This window comes from Cervus elaphus, chromosome 6, assembly GCF_910594005.1.
Source record: "Cervus elaphus chromosome 6, mCerEla1.1, whole genome shotgun sequence".
Taxonomy (NCBI): Eukaryota; Metazoa; Chordata; class Mammalia; order Artiodactyla; family Cervidae; genus Cervus; species Cervus elaphus.
Window position 1 is genome coordinate 18,595,309 of NC_057820.1, and position 18,760 is coordinate 18,614,068.

The following is an 18,760-nucleotide window of genomic DNA, read 5'->3' on the forward strand; positions in this document are numbered from 1 at the left end:
TGAGTTTATGTCTCTGACATAATATAATGAATTCTCAATGAATATTTTAAATAAATTCACTTGAAAACAAGAAAGATTTTTTTTTTTTTTTTGGCCACATGGCTTGTGGGATCTTAGTTCCCTGACCAGGGATGGAACCCAGGTCCTTGGCAGTGAAAAAACAGTCTTAACCCCTGGACTGCCAGGGAAATCCTGAAAACAAAGTTTTCAGCACAGATTAATTAACCACTAGTTGAAAATTATTACAATCTCATGATATGCAAAAGATTGTAAGAAAAAGACATACAGTTTCATAATTTTTCCCCATTCCTGCCTTCATGTTTCTGAGTGTCTTCAATTTGTTTCTGGCTGGTGGATATTGTGTGTGTAGGTAGACCTTCCTCCAAAGTCAGTGAAGTTACAGTAACAGGTGTGAATGTGCTCTAGGAAAAAGGAACAGCAAGTGCAAACCCTGGAAATAGAGAAAAACCAAGCCGATTCGAGGAACAAGAAGGTCAGATTTCTTATTTACCCCTAGTGCCATGCCGCGTTATAACTCATGGTGGCCACATGCCAATGGACATGCAAACAGCGCTGTCTTTTGGAAGACAGTTTGGCAGTTTCTCCTAGTTAACTCTGCTTTTACCACCTGACTCAGCATTCCCATTCGCAGATATTTACCCAAGAGAAAAGGGAACAGGTTCACACAGAAACCTGCACATGAATGGTTACAGGAGTTCAATTTATAATCACCCCAAACTGGGGGAAAAAACCCAAATGTCCTTCAGCTCATAAAAGGTAAACAATCTGTGGCACATATTCATGATGGAACGCTACTCAGCAATAAAAAGTAATTACTGATCTAGGCGTGGCTCTCAAATGCATTATCCCAAGTTAAGAGAAGGGCTTCTAGTGGCTCAGATGGTGAAGAATATGCCTGCAGTGTGGGAGACCCAGGTTTGATCCCTGGGTTGGGAAAATCCCCTGGACAACCCACTCCAGCATTCTTGCCTGGAAAATTCCGTGGGCAGAGGAGCCTGGCGGGCTACAGTCCATGGGGTCACAAAAGAGTCAGACATGACTGAGAGACTTAACACTTTCACTTTCAAGTGAGAGAAAACAGACTCCAAAAGCAGTGTACTGTAAGGATTCCATTTATATGATATTCTGATAAAGGTGCAACTATGGGGATAGGAAACAGATCAGTGGTTGCTGGAAGCTGGAGGTCAGAGGAGAGGTTGAGCATAAAAAGGCATGAGGGAGTTTGGAGGGATGCTGCAACTATTCTATATCTTTTTTTTTTTTTAAGTTTTTGTTGATGTGGACCCTTTTCTTAGGTCTTTATTGAATTTTTTGCAATATTGCTTCTGTTTTATGTTTTGGGTTTTTGGCCACAAGACATGTGGGATCTTAGCTTTCTGATCAGGGATTGAACCTGCACTCCCTGCATTGGAAGGTGAAGTCTTTAACCACTGGGTCACCAGGGAAGTCCCTCTTCCACATCTTGATTGCGAAGGTTTTACACAATTGTATACATTTGTCAGAACTCATAGAAATGTGCACACACACAAAGATGAATTTTACTTGTTAATTATACCATACACACAAAAAGTAATGAACATTGCTTTCATCAAGGTGAGGTGATAACACTCAAAATGCAATCACATTGTTGTTATGCTAATTAAGCTAGAAGCTAAAATTCTGTCTGCGTATGGATTTATGTTCCAGAAGAACCAGCTGTTTCCTAACACCTAAAGTCGTTCCTTTAATTAATATTTCTCAGATACCTACTATATGCCATGTGCTGTCAATGAGCAAGATGAGTCCCTACCTCCCTAGAGCTTGGGTTTTAATAACAAATAAATGAATGAATGCATAGGTAAATAAATAAATATACTATTTAAAATAATATAATTTGGCATAGTGGTTAAGTTGTAAAGAAAAATAGAGCATGGTAAAGGGAAAGAGTTGGGTTAAGGGTAAAGGAGGCTATTTTTGATAGAATGCCTGGGAGGACATTCTGAGTAGTAGTTGAACAGAGGATTATGATGTGATGGAGGAACTGTGTAATAGCTGTGGGACGATTGCTCCAGGCAGAGAGGACAGCAAGAGTATCGGCCTTGAAACTGGATGAATCAAGCAGATACGAGGAGCAACCAGATTGCTGGACTTCTGGTCTTGTTCCCATTGTCCATAATCATGACCCATTATGAATTCAGATCATTTTAATTTATACTTATCAAAATAATAATATAGGAGGGGAAATTTGGTCTATTTATCCCAAAATGATAACTTGAAGATACAATCATGCCCAACTACTGTCAAAAAGTCAAGAACACAAGGTTATCAGTTCTTAGTTGCAAACGGGTCACTCTCAGCAGACAGTTTGTCAAGAGAATATCAGAAATCTCACAGAAATGAAGAACTGGCATGCTAGTTATCTAGTTATTGCCTCTCAGCTCTAAATTCAACCTGCATTATCTGCTCTGTGATAATGGAGCTGGACCCTGGAAGCATTTCTCCTTGGCAGTCAGCCTGATATTAAACTTCGCCAGTAGAGGGTGCTGGAGGGACATCGCAGGAGGAAGGGGCACCCTTTCCTGATTCAGGTGTGTTTCTACTTGCTTCTTGCTTTCAATACATGTGGCTGTCAGTAGCATGCGATCAGGAAATACACATTTTTCTATGAGGAAGTACATATCTGTTGTTGAAGCCACCGTCTGTGGTACCCAGTTATGGCAGTCCTAGTAAACGAAGACACCAGCTGTGCACACAAAGGCAAGCTCTCAGTCCCAACACAGCTAAGCTGCAGCCCTCCTGACGTCAGGCCTCATGACTACCCACTGGAAAACGGGTTCTTGTGCCCTAAATCCCCGCGCAGACCCACATGCCAGCCTCTGTCCTCCTGGATGCCAGAGTCTTTGCCAGCCTTGCCTGTTTGTATCCCAGAAGTGTTTCCTCTTGCCAGTCCTACTGACCATGACCCCCTGGCCAGCCCTCCTCCTGCCCAGAAGAGTATTTTCTGCTTGGCTGATGTTTAAATTGAAGGCCATCCCATGGGCTGCAACCAGTCCCCTAGGGTTAGGGTTAGAGTTCCACAGGTTTGAGTCCCAGCTTGACAACAGGAACCATTCCAAGTTTGCTTCTTACTCGGGTACTTTTCTCAGTCCTAGAGTACTCTACAGAGTTCTCTTTACCTCTCATAGTTATTATTCTGTTCAGTTCAGTTCAGTTCAGTCGCTCAGTCGTGTCCGCCTCTTTGCGACCCCGTGAATCGCAGCATGCCAGGCCTCCCTGTTCATCACCAACCCCCGGAGTTTACTCAAACTCATGCCCATCGAGTTGGTGATGCCATCCAGCCATCTCATCCTCTGTTGTCCCCTTCTCCTCCTGCCCCCAATCCCTCCCAGCATCAGGGTCTTTTCCAATGAGTCAACTCTTCGCATGAGGTGGCCAAAGTACTGGAGTTTCAGCTTCAGCATCAGTCCTTCCAATGAACACCCAGGACTGATCTCCTTTAGGATGGACTGGTTGGATCTCCTTGCAGTGCAAGGGACTCTCAAGAGTCTTCTCCAACACCATAGTTCAAAAGCATCAATTTTTCGGCGCTCAGCTTTCCTCACAGTCCAGCTCTCACATCCATTCATGACCACTGGAAAAACCATAGCCTTGACCAGACGGACCTTTGTTGGCAAAGTAATGTCTCTGCTTTTTAATATGCTATCTAGGTTGGTCATAATTTTCCCTCCAAGGAGTAAACGTCTTTTAATTTCATGGCTGCAATCACCATCTGTAGTGATTTTGGAGCCCCCCAAAATAAAGTCTGACACTATAATTCTTTATAGTAAACTTTCACTTTCATATTATGCATGGACACTCACTGCTACAGTCTGTTACAGAATCAGTGCTAGAAGCTGCCGTAAGAGGCAGACCTGCAGAGATGGGATTTGGGAGTTTGTCTGGTGATATCCTGGCATTTGAGCACAGTGTTGAGCTCCTTGCCCGTGGGGTGAAAGTGAATGTCGTTCAGTCATGTTGAATTCTTTGTGACCCCATGGACTATACGATCCATGGAATTCTCCAGGCCAGTATCCCTTGTCCAGGGGATCTTCCCAACCCAGGGATTGAACCCAGATCTCCTGCATTGCAGGCAGATTCTTTACCAGCCACCAGGGAAGCCCAAGAATACTACAGTGGGTAGCCTTTCCCTTCTCCAGCAGATCTTCCTGGCTCAGGAACTGAACTGGGGTCTCCTGCACTGCAGGCTCATGGGGTATAGGAAGCTAATAATTCCTGGCATTCTGAGATAGCACAACCAAACTCTCACCTGTGGTTGATGGTATTAAAGTGCAAAGTGAAACAAATGTCTTAGCATCCCAAGTGGTTGCTGCACCTGTTATAGCAGTCAGTGATGAAATAAGAAATGTGGTGCAAGATCAGTTATTTCTGAGTACACTTGAGTACTTTACAGAAAGAAAATGCCAACTCAAATCTTTTAACTCTGAGCTCAAGTCACAATTGGAGAGGAACTTCCCTGGTCCAGTGGCTGAGAATCTGCACTTCCAATGCACAGGGGGCTCAGGTACGATCCCTGGTCGGGGAACTAGATCCCACATGCCACAACTAAGAGTTCGAATGCTGCAACTAAAAGATCCTTTGTACTCCAAAGAAGATTCTGCATATGACAGCTAAGACCCAGCACAGCCAAATAACAACATCAACCAAAAAGTCACATTTGGAGAATTAGAACTCTTCCATGACAGCCCTAAAAGAAGCTTATGCTGGTACTACTGAGAAATAAACATAAAATTTAATTGTTTGAGTTGCTGAATTATCACAATGATGGAATTTAGTTTCTGAGCCTCTCTTTCCTATAACAGTAGCTTGCAAGCAAACAAGCCTTCCCTCGCTTGGATACCTGTGAGAAACCCACCTGAGGCCACTCAAGATGTCTTGAAAGGGACCTTTCATTCTCAAGACCCAGCAGCCCAGTTTTGTGACTAGACGCATAAGTCAGGTTGAACCTCAACATGTTCCCACAGGACAGGTACACATTATGACCCAAGAAGAAATAGTTTCTGTGCCAACAGAACTGCCACATTTTCTAATACAGCTCATCAGAAACCTGAGAAACACATGTGGGAATTTACTTTAGAGATGTTAAAACCAGAAGAATGAGATACAACCTGAGGTCAGGCCAAATGAGCTTCCCTGGTGGCTCAGTGGTAAAGAATTTGCCTGCAGTGTAGGAGACCCGGGTTTGATCCCTGGGTCAGGAAGATCCTCTGGAGGAGGGCATGGCAACCCACTCCAGTATTCTTGCCTGGAGAATTCCATGGACAAAGGAGCCTGGTGGGCTCTAGTCCGTGGGGTCTCAAAGGGTAGAACAGGACTGAGTGACTAACACTTTCAGATGTATTGACCCGAGTACACTTAGCAGAATGCTTTCCTGGCATAATGTGGAGGAGGGCTGCGAAAGCTTAAGGAGACAGGAATGTTGGACCTAATTCATCTTGTGTGATCATCACATACACCTCCCAACTCTGTTCCAGGAAAAGGCCCAGAAGATCAGTCCCTTCACTAAGGCACCTACATCCTTGCCAGTCTCTGTCCCTGCTCTCTTTCATAGGCTAGGTGTGACTGAAGAGGGTGTCACCATCAGGAGGGGCCCATTGATTTGAATGGGGCTGAGGGCACCCCAGGGTAGCAGAGGCCAAGTGACAGCGTTTAACCATCAAAAACAAGATGTGTGGGCACACCCACGGTAAAAGGTGGCAGTGATGTCTCAGAAGTCAGAACGCTTTGGCTCACAGAGATCTTCGGCAGTGGTTTACTGATGGAAAAGAGTGGACAGCCTGCCATGTGGTTTGATTTCTAACACAGGGCAAACTCTAGGACTGGATGCCCAAAACTTGGCAAGTCATTGCCTTTCACTTTGGGATTCTTGATCTAAGTAAATTTATGTCTTTGAATGTCTTTGAAGGAAGAATCTCCCTTATGACACACTCTAACCAGAGCCTCACAGGGAAAGAAATTCTGGGCCACCACGCCAAGTAAGGAACAGAACAGGGCCTTGAATTCCACTCCTACTCTCTCTCTTTCTTTTTAAGATTGATTTATTTATGGCTGCACTGGGTCTTTGTTTTTGCACCAGCTTTTCTCTCGTTGCAGCTAACGGTATGCACTCTCGGGCTTTTCTTTTCATTGCAGTGCACAGGCTTCTCATGCTTCTCTTGTTGCAGAGCATGGGCTCTAGGCACGTGGGTTTCAGTAGTTGCAGCTCGAGGACTTAGATGTCCCATGGCACGCAGCATCTTCCAGGACCAGGGATCGAACCCATGTGCCCTGGGTTGGCCAGTGGATGCTTAACCACTGGACCACCGAAGCCCCAGCTCCTACTCTTAGCCATTATTATCTTTTATCTCCATACGGGACACAAAGTAATGAGACAGTCAGCCCTGGTCTGAATGACGTGTGAGTCCAGCTGAAGCTCACCCAGCTGTGGGCGTTGTGGACTGCACACAGCATTCTAGATGCTGAGCGGCAGACCTGCAACTGTTGGGGAGTGACTGGGGATGTTGCTTCTCTTTTCTTCTCTGGGAGGAAAGGCTCCTAGGAGCTTGTAGATGGAGGACAGTACTTGGCACCTATGTGTTCGAGGTGCTGCTCTGCTAGTACTCAGGGCTTTCTAGGCTGGCATATAAAACCTCCTTACCCCCCAGCTAGGGTGAGCAAACATCCTGGCTTGATCAGAACTGAGGTATTTCCTGTGACTTGGGACTTTTCATGCTGCAACTATGGAAATCCCAGGCAAACCAGAATCCCCATATCCCAGTAATCCAGCTACATAAATTCTGGCAGCTCTATTGCCTAGGAGTACAGGAAAGCAGAAAGATGAATTGCTCTTACCTGAGCAATGGGTAAGCAATGAATTGAGCTTAGCCGATTTTGGCTCCACTTCATGATATAATCAAGTGTGTTAGTCTATGTGGAACTTTTAAAAATAAACTATCCTCTAAATTTTACATGGGCTTCCCTAGTGGCTCAGTGGTAAAGAATCTGCCTACCAATGCAGAAGGCCACAGGTTCAATCCCTGGGTCAGGAAGATTCACTGGAGAAGGGAATGGCAGCCCCCTCCAGTATTCTTGCCTGGAGAATTCTATGGACAGAGGATCCTGCACTGGGCTACAGTCCATGAGGTTGCAAAGAGTTGGACATGACTTAGTGACTAAACAATAACAAACATGTTATATATCTTTTGGCCATTAGTATTGATTCCAATCAGAAGACGGTAAAATATTTACTGGAAACTCAGTGGACAAATAGTTAATGTGAAGCTCAAAATTACACAATCTGTCATAGACAATTGACTTAAAAATAACTTCCTCAGAATTTGCAGAATATCTTACCATCAGTAAAAGTCTGATGTTAAGCTAATGAGAGGAAGCTCAAGTTCGATCCTTGGGTTGGGAAGATCCCCTGGAAGAGGAAATGGCAATTCACTCCAGTATTCTTGCCTGGGAAATCCCATGGACAGAGGGGCCTAGTGGTCTACAGTCCATGAGGTCACAAAGAGTCAGACACGGCTTAGGGACTAAACAACAAAAACGAGAGGAACAAAGAGTGTGTACATAAATTCAATGCCTGGGTGATCTGAAAACTCTCTTTTAGACTTTCAACAGCTGCCTACCGACTTTTTTTCCTTTCAAAAAAATTATTTCAGTTCTCTTTTTTTGAAGGGCTGATAATCAGTTAAATATATAAAAGGCAGACAGCTGATAAGCGACAAGAAAAAAGTAATTTTTTTCTATGCCGGAATCACAATCTTAAGCATCTTAAATTTCAAAACAATTCCAACGGCAGACTGGACCTGGACCTGGACCTGCGATTCTTTGATGGGTAGATAGTGGGAGTGACATGTAAGAATGGTAAGGGAAGCCCAAGAATACTGGAGTGGGTAGCCTAACCCTCCTCCAGGGGATCTTCCTGACCCAGGAATCAAACCAAGGTCTCCTGCATTGCAGGTGGATTCTTTACCCACTGAGCAACCAGGCAAGCCCTAAAGTATAAAAGTCTGTGTTAAAACTAAAGATAGAGCTACCATGCTGTGCTCAGTCGTATCCAACTCTTTGTGACCCCGTGGACTGCAGCCCACCAGGCTCCTCTGTCCATGGAATTCTCCAGGCAAGAATACGGAAGTGGGTAGCCTTTCCCTTCTCCAGGGGATCTTCCCAACCCAGGGATCAAACCCAGATTTCCTGCATTTCAGGCAGATTCTTTACTGTATGAGGCACCAGGAAACCCCGAGCAAACACTCTTGAGAAAACCATAATTTAAAAAGACACATGCGGGCTTCTCTGGTGAGTCAGTGGTAAAGAATCTGCCTGCCGATGCAGGAGACAAGGGTGCAATCCCTGATCCGGGAAGATCCCACACACCTCGGAGAAGCTAAGTCCTTGTACCACAACTATTGAGCCTTTGCTCTAGAGCCCGGTAGCCACAGCTGCTGAGCCCGTGTGCCGCAGCCACTGAAGTCCACGAGTCCTAGAGCCTGAGCTCTGCAACAAGAGAAACCACTGCAGTGAGAAGCCTGAGCTCCGCAACAAGAGAAACCACTGCAGTGAGAAGCCTGAGCTCCGCAACAAGAGAAACCACTGCAGTGAGAAGCCTGTACACCGCAACTAGAGAGTAGCCTTTGCTTGCCGAAACTAAAGAAAAGCCCGAGCAGCAATGAAGACCCAGCACAGCCAAAAATACATTATTTAAATTATTAAAAAAGATACCCATGGCGAACACAATATTGCAAATCAACTATATGCCAATAAAAATTAAAATAAAAGACACATGTGCCCCAATTTACACTGCAGCACTATTTACAATAGTCAGGACGTGGAAGCAACCTAAATGCCCATCAACAGATGAATGGACAAAGAAGATGTGATATATATTAATGATGTATATCATACAATGGAATATTACTCAGCCATAAAAAGGAATGAAATTGGGTCATTTGTAGTGACAGGGAGGGATCTAGAGTCTATCATACAGAGTGAAGTAAGTCAGAAAGAGAAAAACAAATACTGTATATTAACACGTGGATGGAATCTAGACAAATGGTACTGGTGAACCTATTTGCGTGGCAGGACTAGAGACGCAGATGTGGAGCATGGACACGTGGACACAGTGGGGGAGGGAGAGGGTGGGACAAAGTGGGAACATAGCACTGACACATACACTACTGTGTGTAAGACACACAGCTAGTGGGAAGCTGTCGTATAGCATGGGGAGCTCATCCGGTGTTCTGTGATGACCCGGAGGGTGGAAGGGAGACTCTGCGAGAAGGGGTGTATGTATACATATGGCTGCTTCACTCGGGGGGTACAGCAGAAAGCAACACAACCTTGTAAAGCTATTACACTCCAAAAATAAAATTTTAAAAATGTGAAAAAGCTTTTGTTTCTGGTTTACTTCTTCAAAGAAAAAATAATAATAACGTGGAAAGGATTCAAAGGCTCACAATCTGCTGGTGTGTTGGGAGAAACCAAGGATAATAACCAATACCTATCTGGTACTACTGTATCCAGATAATGTTCTGAGTCCTTCGCACCTGTAACTCATTTTATAGGAAGGAAACAGAGGAAGAGGGAGGCTGAGTAATGAGTATAAGGTCACAGCTGGTTAATAGTGGTGCCGAGATTCAGCACCCCCGATCAGTTCAGAGTCCTTGCTTTAACCATCAGTCATATTTCCCTTTCACAGGCAATAACACAGTCACATGCAAAGGAAATGATAAGGACTGTATCAGTGATCCTGTATTTTGTGCCAGGACTGAAGCAAAAAAAAAAAAAAGAAGAACCATTTTCGTATATCATAAAGACCTAGAAACAATAAATAAACATCCCCAAATGGTGTGAGATGAGAGCAGTATGAAACCCCAAAAAAGGGAATGCTGGCTATCCCGGAAACATTCCCCTGGCCACAGAGGTTAGATGTTATGGCCGTTTCTTAGAAAGGGGGAACTGGAAATTGACAATCTGATGTGCAGAATGGATTCAGTCATTCTTAAATCCCTTTGTTTTCCTTCATAAAATCCTGAATTACAGAATCTCTTTGGGAATATTTGTATGTTAATAACTGGAGAGATTGAACCCAACCTGATAATTATCACCTCTATTCTGACATCTAATCTTCCGCATTGTGTGTATAATGCTTGCAATATGTATCAAGAGCACGGACAATGTGATGTACATGTGTTTGTTAGTTTTACTCTAGACATATCATTAAGCATGTGAAAACCCCTCCTTGGGTATTTACTCTCCAGAATATATTTGAAATGCCTTTATCAGGTCCCCACAATCCAGAGGACTTATTATAAGCAATTCAACTATTTCTGTCTGAATATGCTAATTGTTAATCAGCTTAAGAAGCCATCGAAATAATTTTAACTGGAAAAATGAGCAGTGTTTAACTTGTATATATTAACTGTCAATACTGCCGAGGCACTTCTGCCCCTATATGTACTGGAGTTTATGAATTTATGAGCCCAGCAGATTATCTTTCAGAATAGCCCCCTTGGCTCTGGTTCTGGTCTAGACCTGAAGATTCTGCTCCCTGTTCTGACTAGTGAGGAGCTGAACTTGCCTCTAGAATATTATGGCACTTGTCTGGATTAACCGTTTCATGAAAGATACTTGGCGATATGCCAGGGGTGGTACAGGGCTTCCCAGGGGTCACCAGTGGTGAAGAACCTGCCTGCACCCCGGGGTCGGGAAGGTCCCCTGGAGGAGGGCACGGCATCCCACTCCAGTATTCTTGCCTGGAGAATCCCATGGACAGAGGAGCCTGGTGGGCTGTTGTCCATAGCGTCTCTAAGAGTTGGATGCAACTAAAATGACTTAGCACGTTAGACAGGAAAGGTAACAACTGGTCATCCATGAAAAAAAAATCCATTCCTAGGTACGTCTACACCATACTTCCAGCCCACCTAATGGATAGGTATGGTCACATGGCTGTGTTTTATCTGATGGAATGTAAGAGAATGTGTACCTAGATTTCTGAGCTTAAGCCTTAAGACCATGAGTATGCCTCCTCTGTGTTCTCTTTCCCTTCTTGCCATTTGGGTAGCTACAACCTTGATCCTGCAGGCAACGAAGCCCTGGAGATGGTGGGAAATCGTGTTAGAAGGAACCCGAGTCCCTGGTGGAATAGAAGCCACCAGCTGACTTGAAATGTTCCTTTCAGGCTCTTGCTTTAAACTACTGGACTGCTTTTGGATCTGTTTGCTACATCAGCTCTGCCTTATCTCAGCTAATACAGTGCCTAATGGATTGAGCTGAGCTTACAGTAACAGGGTGCGTGCATTCGTGCTAAGTCACTTCAGTTATATCTGACTCTTTGAGACCCTGTGGACCATAGCCCACCAGGCTCCCCCGTCCATGGGATTCTCCAGGCAAGGATACTGGAGGGGGTTGCAATGCCTTCCTACAGGGGATCTTCCCAACCCAGGGATTGAACTGGAATCTCTTACATCTCCTGCACTGGGAGGCGGGTTCTTTACCACTAACACCACCTGGGAAGCCCCATGAAGTCTTTACCTACCTTTAACTGTTGGAGGGCTCCAACATCTCCCAGTAAGAATCTAGCAGTTATTAACAGCCAGTTAGACTTAAGTCAATTTGCAACATGCCCATTCTGAGCTCTGTGAGAGAGAGGGAAACACCAAGACTAACTCAGGTTTCTGAAGGACACAACATTTTCAAAATGAAGGGAAACGGGGATGAATTCAGTTTGGGATACACTGAGTTGAAAGTGACCAAGGTTTCCGGGTGGATCCAGAGTGAAATACTTTAGGCCTAGAAATCAGAAGAGAGAGAGATCTGGTTTGGGGATAAAGGTCTGAGAATCATCCACATATGGAGATGACCTTAGGGGAGGGCATGAAGTGAGAAGATCGAAGGACTAGGCTCTTACAGAGAGCAGGCATTTGATGGATGGAGGCAGAAGAGGTGTCTGCAGTGGAAATGAGGAGGTGGTATATTTAAAGATTAACCATAACATTGATTTCCTGGAAGCCAGAGAGGAGAACCCATCAGAAGTGAGAGAGCAGGTAATAGTTTCAGATGCCAGAGAGCGGGTAAGCAAAGCAAAGGCTGAATGTGGATGGTGTGGTGACAGCAAGAGCCTGGCTGTGGTGGATTTAAGGTGAGAATTAAAAAAAAGAAAGAGAGGTAACTTTTCAAGAATTTTGGCTCTGAGTTTGAGGAAAGAGATAGGACAAGAGTTAATAGAGGGAGTTCCCTGGTGGCACAGTGGATAAGATTCTGCCTACCAATGCAGGGAATACAAGTTTGATCCCTGGTCTAGCAACTAAGCCCATGCGCCACAACTACTGAGCCTGTGCTCCAGACCTCGAGAGCCACAAGTACTGAGGCCCACTCACCTAGAGCCTGTGCTATGCAAGAGAAGCCACCGCAACAAGAAGCTTGCACCTCTCAGCAAAAAGAAGCTCCCGATTGCCACAACTAGAGAAAGTCTACTCAAAGCAACAAAGATCCAATGCAGTCAATTTTTTTTTAATTAAAAAAAAAGAGTTAATAGAGGAGGACCAATCTAAAGAGGGCTTCCCTAGAGGCTCAGCTGGTTAAGAATCCACCTGCAATGTGGGAGACCGGGGTTCGATCCCTGGGTTGGGAAGATCCCCTGGAGAAGGGAAAGGTTACCCACTCCAGTATTCTGGCCTGGAGAATTCCATGGATTGTATACTCCAGGGGGTTGCAAAGAGCTGGACATGACCGAGTGACTTTCACTTTCTATCTAAAGAAGTTGTCATTTGGTATTGTGTTCACACAAAAGGGATTTGAGCAAATGTAAGTAATGATGGGAAATGATCAAATGATGGGAAAGTCCATTAGAGAATTAGGGTGGAAGATGTGGAGGAGAAGATGGTTGGTGTACTAAAGGTCCTGGGGGAGCAGGAACGGAAGCACAGGTAGAGGAAATAATTTTTCCAACTCAGGACTCAGAAGCCAAATGGCAGCTGGCCACTCCAGCCCTCATGCCCATCTTGTCCTGAGGTATGGCCTCTGTTTCATTCTCTGTCAACCAAAGACTCAGCACTGGTTCGGGGGGCGGAGGAAATCTACTAACCCAGACATTTTATAATTCTTCTAGAATATACTTAGAATTTGGAGGAGCCATAAAGAGAGTCATTGTGCAATGCCCAGTACAATATAATCCTTAGACCTATAGGAAGATCTCCTGGGCTGGGCTCAGGGCTTTAGGGAACCTTACTCTGACCTCCTCTGACCACACCCTCCCTACAGGACAAGGAACCTGTTGGACCCAGAAGACATACTCACCTGGGTCCAGAGCCACTCCCTGCTATACCGTGTTCAGGGCACCGGAGAACCCAGAATTACAATGACCTGCCACAACAGCCCTGAACCAGCCCTTCAGGACCTGTGCAGCCTGTTTCCTGACTCAGTCCTTCCAAGGGCAGAAGGCTAGCTGAAATACATGCCCAGAGTCCTTCTGGATGCCAAAGGGGAACGTGCTTTATGGACTTTGCGGTGTGGGACGAAGCGATGGGTAGAACTAGAAGAGGAACTGGCTTTAGGCTAGGGAGGGGCGGTCAGGGAGCCAGCTGATTCTTTATTCTGCTGTGAATCCCAACAGAAAGTTAAATTTGAATCTATACTTTCGGGTCATTGTAAATGTATACTTGTCAAACATATTTTATATAATAGCTTGTTACCTTGATTTATAGCTTTAAAATATTTATACATGTTATGTTGGCCTCTCTTTATAGGCATACCTCGTTTTATTGTGCCTCATTCTATAGCACTTCACAGATACTACATTTTTTTTTAAACAATTGAAGGCTTGTGGGTTGTCAGATGATGGTTAGCATTTTTAAGCAATAAAGTATTTTTGAATTGAGGTAAGTACTTTTTTTAGATGCAATGTTATTGGACACTTGACAGACTATAGTATAGTGTAAATATATCTTTTATGTGCACTGGGCAACCAAAAAATTCGTGTGACTCACTTTATGGCTGTGTTTGCTTTACTGTGATGGTCTGTAACCAAAGCCACAACGTCCCTGACATTGTGTATGCCTGCGTACACTTGCCCCACACTCAGGGGCACACTTTTACTGTGCTGTGAAATAGGCTCTAGGAGGAGAGGTGGGTTTGCTGACCCTGGTGTGCAGTGCTCACAGTGTCCCTGGAATAAATACTCACTTCTACCATGAGTATTCTGGCCTAGAGAATTCCATGGACAGAGGAGCCTGGTGGACTACAGTCCATGGGGCTGCAAACAGTCGGACACCACTAATACTTTCACACTTTCACCATGGGTTATTTTGAGCTAACAACACGATTATGCAGCCAGAGTTGCACAACTGGCTTTCCTAAGCCGGTCGGGACACGCCACATCCCTGCCCCAATCCACAAATATTCTGGGCTGGACTGGCCTGCATTGCGCCATCTTGCTTGCTTCTTTTTCTCTTCCTGCTCTTTCTCCCCTGCCCCTTTCTCCTTTCTCCCTCTCAGGAGTAATATAACTTCTCCTCAATGATGGGTAATAATTTTACAGCCATCTTCTGTTGCTCAAGTCTGGCCTTGGGTCTTACCCTTCATCCTCACTAGTTTTTCAAAGTCTTTCCTTTAACATATTTCTTGATTTTTTAAACTTTTTATTTTGTTCAGCTCAGTCACTCAGACATGTCCAACTCTTTGCCACCCCATGGATTGCGGCACACAGGCATCCTTGTCCATCACCAACTCCCAGACTTTACTCAAATTCATGTTCATTGAGTCAGTGATGCCATCCAACCATCTCATCCTCTGTCATCCTGTTCTCCTCCCATCTTCAGTCTTTCTCAGCATCAGGGTCTTTTCCAGTGAGTCAGTTCTTCACATCAGGTGGCCAAACTGTTGGAGTTTCAGCTTCAGCATCAGTCCTTCCAATGAATATTCAGGACTGATTTCCTTTAGGATGGACTGGTTGGATCTCCTTGCAGTCCAAGGGACTCTCAAGAGTCTTCTCCAACACCACAGTTCAAAAGCATCAATTCTTGGGCACTCAGTGTTCTTTATAGTCCAACTCTCACATCCATACATGACTACTGGAAAAACCATAGCCTTGACTAGACGGACCTTTGTTGGCAAAGTAATGTCTCTGCTTTTTAATATGGTGTCTAGGTTGGTCATAACTTTCCTTCCATGGAGTAAGCATCTTTTAATTTCATGGCTGCAATCACCATCTGCAGTGATTTTGGAGCCCCACAAAAAATAAAGTCAGCCACTGTTTCCACTGTTTCCCCATCTATTTGCCATGAAGTGATGGGACCGGATGCCATGATCTTAGTTTTCTGAATGTTGAGCTTTAAGCCAACTTTTTCACTCTCCTCTTTCACTTTCATCAAGAGGCTCTTTAGTTCTTCTTGACTTTCTGCTGTAAGGGTGGTGTCATCTGCATATCTGAGATTATTGATATTTCTCCCGGCAATCTTGATTCCAGCTTGTGCTTCCTCTAGCCCAGCATTTCTCATGATGTACTCTGCATATAAGTTAAATAAGCAAGGTGACAACATACAGCCTTGACCTACTCCATTTCCTATTTGGAACCAGTCTGTTGTTCTGTGTCCAGTTCTAACTGTTGCTTCCTGACCTGCATACAGGTTTCTCAAGAGGCAGGTCAGGTGGTCTGGTATTCCCATCTCTTTCAGAATTTTCCACAGTTTATTGTGATCCACACAGTCAAAGGCTTTGGCATGGTCAATAAAGCAGAAATAGATGTTTTTCTGGAACTCTCTTGGTTTTTTGATGATTCAGCAGATGTTGGCTATTTGATCTCTGGTTCCTCTGCCTTTTCTAAAACCAGCTTGAACATCTGGAAGTTCACGGTTCACATACTGTTGAAGCCTGGCTTGGAGAATTTTGAGCATTACTTTACTATCATGTGAGAAGAGTACAACTGTGCGGTAGTTTGAGCATTCTTTGGCATTGCCTTTCTTTGGGATTGGGTTGAAAACTGACCTTTTCCAGTTCTGTGGCCACTGCTGGGTCTTCCAAATTTGCTGACATAATGAGGACAGCACTTTCACAGCATCATCTTTTAGGATTTGAAAGAGCTCAGCTGGAATTCCATCACCTCTACTAGCTTTGTTTTTAGTGATGCTTCCTAAGGCTCACTTGACTTCACATTCCAGGATATCTGGCTCTAGGTGATTATCTAGGATAATCACAATAATACCATTGTGATTATCTGGGTCAAGAAGATCTTTTTTGTATAGTTTTCTGTGTATTCTTGCCACCTCTTCTTAATATCTCCTGCTTCTGTTAGGTCCCTACCATTTCTGTCATTTATTGAGCCCATCTTTGTATGAAATGTTCCCTTGATATCTCTAATTTTCTTAAACAGATCTCTAGTCTTTCCCATTCTATTGTTTTCCTCTATTTCTTTGCATTGATCACTGAGGAAGGCTTTCTTATCTTTCTTTGCTATTCTTTGGAACTCTGCATTCAAGTGGGTATATCTTTCTTTTTCTCCTTTGCTTTTGGCTTCTCTTCCTTTCACAGCTGTTTGTAAGGCTTCCTCAGGCAGCCATTTTGCTTTTTTGCATTTCTTTTTCTTAGGGATGGTCTTGATCTCTGTCTCCTGTACAATGTCATGAACCTCTGTCCATAGTTCATCAGGCACTCTGTCTACCAGTTCTAATCCCTTGAATCTATTTCTCACTTCCACTGTATAATTGTAAAGGATTTGATTTAGGTCATACCTGAATGGTCTAGGGGTTTTCCCCACTTTCTTTAAGTCTGAATTTGGCAATAAGGTGTTCATGATCTGAGCTATAGTCAGCTCCAGGTCTTGTTTTTGCTGACTGTATAGAGCTTCTCCATCTTTGGTTGCAAAGAATATAATCAGTCTGATTTCAGTATTGACCATCTGGTGATGTCCATGTGTAGAGTCTTCTCTTGTGTTATTGGAAGAGCGTGTTTGCTATGACCAGTGATCGAACCTGGGCCTCCTGCATGGGGAGCGCTGAGTCTCAGCCACTGGACCATCATGGAAGTCCCAGTAGCCCCTTCGTCTCATTGGATCTTTCCATTCACATCATTTCGGTAGTGTAGGTGCTAATTTACTTAATAAATGCTTGATCGCAATCTCTTCTGATCATTACCAAATCAACTTTATCCAGTACTTAAGATTGGGATTAGGATAAGTTCATGTAAGATTGGCAGTGCTTTCCTAGAAGTAGTAAATAGAATCTAGGTATTGGTTAAAATGTTCAGTACTTATAATTTTGAAAGGAAGTGAGTAATATTCTACTTCTGTCAGTGAGTATATCAGTTCTTAACCTGATAAATTGTTTCAATATGCGTTGCTATTCTAGTTTTATAAACTCCCTGGGGGCAACAACAGTTATATTGATATTTTATATCTTACCTGTCATTGTGCCTCATCATCCAGATTTTCTTCTTCTTTTTTTTTTCTGAGGAGAGTTAACAGGAAGCTTTTTTTCTTAAAGATTTGAATGCTTGAGAGATGGCAAACTGTATAAAAATTCCACATTTTACTGGAATTTACTGGAAGGAAAAGAGATGAGACAGAGGTCTTTTGGGGGGGGGGGTGCTGCTCTTCTTTGCAGCACACGGGCTCTCTAGTTGTGGCTCCAAGGCTTTTAGTTTGCCCAACATGTGGCATTCTCTAGCCAGGAGTTGAATCTGCATCCCCTGTGTTGGGAGGTAGATTCTTCACCACTGGACTACCAGGGAAGTCCCCGATGTAGAGGTCTTAATGGTAAAATTAACAGACAAGCTAATCTTTGGTGGTATCATAAAATAAGATAGTCCTTGGTAAGATAGTAAATCCCCACCTTGTTTCTAAGAAAGACTTGAATGCTAAAGAATTGGAGTGACAGAAAAATGGTTTCATCCAAGCTAAGCACAGTTACACACATGTAAGTACTTATTGGAGGAGAAATTCTTTCTACCAAAGGACACCTTAGAGATTCCTGATCCCCAATTATTATTCTTTTACAGTCTCCTTGTAATGCTTAGTCCAGAGGTAGGTCTGGGTTCCTATGATGGCAAGATAGTCACATCACTCAAGATGGTTCATTGTGGTCCTCAGTGATACATTAACCACACGCTTCAAATCAGAGGGGACAGTGAGATAAGAAATTCATGTCTCCTGATATCAAAATAGACTCGAGACACTTAAGAAAACAGTGGTGACACTTTTATGAATTCCTGCTCAGTGTGTTTATTTTTCTCCTTCAAGGAGAGTCCTCTCCTTGTGATATGCTAATGTCTTGGATAGAATATTTGGAAATTCCTGAATCTTGTACTTGAAGATATTTTGACTTTTTTGATAGCAAATCCTTTATGAGGCCCACACAGGGCAACAGTAGTTATTTTTGCTGAATCTCACATCGACAATCTTTGAAGTCTATTAAGGGAGGTCCAAGGTCTTTTGCTACCTCAGCCAACATCACCAGGGCTGATTATACCTTGGTTTTTTCAACTCTAAGTATCCTTGTTCTCAGAGCAGGGTACACGATAGATTTCTTTCCAACTTCTTGGAACACACTCAGAGCAAAATAATGTCCACATTCAATTGCAGTTGATTTGGTCAAGTAGTGTAGACAAATAAGGAAAACAGAACAAGTCAGATCTTGAAGTCTGGTGAATCTTAGGCAGCCATCTTCCTTCTATGATGTCTATACGAAAGCTCTCAAACCAACCCTCCAATGCCAGCTTTAGTAGTTCC